This window comes from Schistocerca nitens, unplaced genomic scaffold, assembly GCF_023898315.1.
Source record: "Schistocerca nitens isolate TAMUIC-IGC-003100 unplaced genomic scaffold, iqSchNite1.1 HiC_scaffold_269, whole genome shotgun sequence".
In the NCBI taxonomy this organism is placed as follows: Eukaryota; Metazoa; Arthropoda; class Insecta; order Orthoptera; family Acrididae; genus Schistocerca; species Schistocerca nitens.
The window spans coordinates 17,501-21,922 of NW_026045809.1; positions in this window are offsets into that span (position 1 = coordinate 17,501).

The window sequence follows — 4,422 nt, forward strand, 5'->3', positions numbered from 1 at the left end:
CTTAGTAATACGCGCAGTCATCGGAATATAGATAACACATACAACTGTCCCTATACATGCTGAACGTCTGTGCACACAATGTCAACCACACGTCACCCACACACTCCATCACCCACTAGTCTATGCCTGTAACAGACGCAGACACAACATCTAAGTACCAGCATGGAACAACATCCAGTGCATCCTCTCGGCCACAGTACACCATCCACACTATGATAACCAGACCGGGACGTCGAACCAGAAAACTGAATATCCCACTCTTCCTACAACCACCATTGCTCAGATACGCCACCAACACCCACACATGTCCTACACAGGGGTGCACCCAACAGCACCACACTGCCGCATCTCACAGCACATAAACAATGGCAGGAATGAAAGACACAGGTGTGCCACTCCTTTGCCACAAACACAGAACGGGCGCGCCACCTGCCATGAGCCACAAGTGCAACTGACGTGACATATCTGATAGTGCCTCAGGCGTCCACTTACTACCATCACTATCAACGAACCTCGCCACCCCACCCCCCCCCCACACACACCATCCCTTAACCCAACTTCTGCCTTAACCTAACCCAACTTCTGCCTTAACCTAACCCAACTTCTGCCTTAACCTAACCCAACTTCTGCCTTAACCTAACCCAACTTCTGCCTTAACCTAACCCAACTTCTGCCTTAACCTAACCCAACTTCTGCCTTAACCTAACCCAACTTCTGCCTTAACCTAACCCAACTTCTGCCTTAACCTAACCCAAGTTGCGCCTTAACCTAACCCAAGTTGCGCCTTAACCTAACCCAAGTTGCGCCTTAACCTAACCCAAGTTGCGCCTTAACCTAACCCAAGTTGCGCCTTAACCTAACCCAAGTTGCGCCTTAACCTAACCCAAGTTGCGCCTTAACCTAACCCAAGTTGCGCCTTAACCTAACCCAACTTCTGCCTTAACCTAACCCAACTTCTGCCTTAACCTAACCCAACTTCTGCCTTAACCTAACCCAACTTCTGCCTTAACCTAACCCAAGTTGCGCCTTAACCTAACCCAAGTTGCGCCTTAACCTAACCCAAGTTGCGCCTTAACCTAACCCAAGTTGCGCCTTAACCTAACCCAAGTTGCGCCTTAACCTAACCCAAGTTGCGCCTTAACCTAACCCAAGTTGCGCCTTAACCTAACCCAAGTTGCGCCTTAACCTAACCCAAGTTGCGCCCTAACCTAACCCACGTTGCGCCTTAACCTAACCCACGTTGCGCCTTAACCTAACCCACGTTGCGCCCTAACCTAACCCACGTTGCGCCCTAACCTAACCTACGTTGCGCCCTAACCTAACCTACGTTGCGCCCTAACCTAACCTACGTTGCGCCCTAACCTAACCTACGTTGCGCCCTAACCTAACCTACGTTGCGCCCTAACCTAACCTACGTTGCGCCCTAACCTAACCTACGTTGGGCCCTAACCTAACCCACGTTGCGCCCTAACCTAACCCACGTTGCGCCCTAACCTAACCCACGTTGCGCCCAAACCTAACCCACGTTGCGCCCTAACCTAACCCACGTTGCGCCCTAACCTAACCCACGTTGCGCCTTAACCTGCCCTGTAATTGTTAGTTATATGAATCTAGGAATTCGTGTAGCGTTGCCTAATTGCAACCATCTCAACATAGTTCACTTCGCGCACACTGTGGTGTTCTGCGTATTGATTCATTTTACGGTGCGTACCCTCACATCTTGCGAGTGTTGCTTACTTTCCACATGGTCCCGCTATCCACTGTATTGTGTACTGCAATAGGACGTATATCGCCCCCGCCCCCCCCCCCCCCCCCCCTCCCCTCCTGTCACCTCTAGCTCGTCGGTCAGGAGTTCGCGTGTTGAATGCGCTTCGCAGCTGTGCAATGGCATTCGCATACGTACGCTGGCCACCTTCCACGTGTTCTTTCGTGCACACGTCGCAGCGTGTATGTATGCTGATGGAGTGCGTCGTGACACACAACATCCAGGCATGCAAGACTCGTAGAAGTCGCAAATGTAGATGGATGTCTACGTTTGCTGCCCAAGTTACGCAAATGAACTGGAAATCCGTTGTTGCGCGGTTGTTCGCGCTGGAGGTGAATCGTTGATATCGACGATCGGTACAGGTATTAACCGGTTGCTTCAGCGACACCCGTCATACCCACGAACGTGAGTGGGCATGTGGGTATGAAGCGATACGCGGCGGTGGCTGGGTGGGACCGTCCCCGGCCGGTGAGGGGGGGGCGCCCGGCGTGCTGGGCCGCGCGCTGCGTGGGCGCACGCGCGGCAGCCGGCTGGTGGGGGCGCCCAGTGGCAGGCGCGCCGGCTGACGGAGGCGGCAGGCGGCGCATCTGCGTGCCGGCGCACCCAGCGCGCGGCGCCGTGCGGCCAAAGTGGGTCCTCCCGGGCCCGGTGCGAAGCGCGGTGGACATCTGCAGTGTGCTGGTCCGATTGAGGACTGTGTGCGTTGAGGATGCGCCGCCGCCCGGCACTCGGCGCCGCGACGCCGTCTGCTGCTCGGTCGCCCCCGCGGTTCTCGCAGGTGGTTTGTATCGCAGCTGTGCGGATGTGTTGGCGCGTGCGCTGTGCTGGGAGAGTTCGCTTTGGCACCCAAGTGGGGCTCTGCCCCTCTGTGGCGCTGGCGTTGGAGCTGCCCGGTCACTGTTTGTGGCCGCGTGTTGTCTCCCGCCGGCAACACCACGACAGCACGCTCCCGGGCCTCTGTCGGCAGCGGCAAGCTCAGTTGGGAGCACGGGTGGTCGCACTGAAAGCGTCTACTCGCCTATCTCCGGGCGATTGCGCCTCTCTCGAACCCGACCAAGTACTTAGGACGGCGCTGCGCGCCGCCGGGGACCTGAGAGGGTTTCGAGGTGTATCGTGCAGGGGAGCCCAGCCTCCTCCTGTTTGCAGAATAATTGAGCGGACGCTTGCGTGTTCGCGCGGGCCCCCGGGACACACTCCCGGGCGGCCGGCTGCTCAGCTCTAGTTGACGCAGCTCCCTGGTTGATCCTGCCAGTAGTCATATGCTTGTCTCAAAGATTAAGCCATGCATGTCTCAGTACAAGCCGCATTAAGGTGAAACCGCGAATGGCTCATTAAATCAGTTATGGTTCCTTAGATCGTACCCACGTTACTTGGATAACTGTGGTAATTCTAGAGCTAATACATGCAAACAGAGTCCCGACCAGAGATGGAAGGGACGCTTTTATTAGATCAAAACCAATCGGTCGGCTCGTCCGGTCCGTTTGCCTTGGTGACTCTGAATAACTTTGGGCTGATCGCACGGTCTTCGTACCGGCGACGCATCTTTCAAATGTCTGCCTTATCAACTGTCGATGGTAGGTTCTGCGCCTACCATGGTTGTAACGGGTAACGGGGAATCAGGGTTCGATTCCGGAGAGGGAGCCTGAGAAACGGCTACCACATCCAAGGAAGGCAGCAGGCGCGCAAATTACCCACTCCCGGCACGGGGAGGTAGTGACGAAAAATAACGATACGGGACTCATCCGAGGCCCCGTAATCGGAATGAGTACACTTTAAATCCTTTAACGAGTATCTATTGGAGGGCAAGTCTGGTGCCAGCAGCCGCGGTAATTCCAGCTCCAATAGCGTATATTAAAGTTGTTGCGGTTAAAAAGCTCGTAGTTGGATTTGTGTCCCACGCTGTTGGTTCACCGCCCGTCGGTGTTTAACTGGCATGTATCGTGGGACGTCCTGCCGGTGGGGCGAGCCGAAGGCGTGCGACCGCCTCGTGCGTGCTCGTGCGTCCCGAGGCGGACCCCGTTGAAATCCTACCAGGGTGCTCTTTATTGAGTGTCTCGGTGGGCCGGCACGTTTACTTTGAACAAATTAGAGTGCTTAAAGCAGGCAAGCCCGCCTGAATACTGTGTGCATGGAATAATGGAATAGGACCTCGGTTCTATTTTGTTGGTTTTCGGAACCCGAGGTAATGATTAATAGGGACAGGCGGGGGCATTCGTATTGCGACGTTAGAGGTGAAATTCTTGGATCGTCGCAAGACGAACAGAAGCGAAAGCATTTGCCAAGTATGTTTTCATTAATCAAGAACGAAAGTTAGAGGTTCGAAGGCGATCAGATACCGCCCTAGTTCTAACCATAAACGATGCCAGCCAGCGATCCGCCGCAGTTCCTCCGATGACTCGGCGGGCAGCCTCCGGGAAACCAAAGCTTTTGGGTTCCGGGGGAAGTATGGTTGCAAAGCTGAAACTTAAAGGAATTGACGGAAGGGCACCACCAGGAGTGGAGCCTGCGGCTTAATTTGACTCAACACGGGAAACCTCACCAGGCCCGGACACCGGAAGGATTGACAGATTGATAGCTCTTTCTTGATTCGGTGGGTGGTGGTGCATGGCCGTTCTTAGTTGGTGGAGCGATTTGTCTGGTTAATTCCGATAACGAAC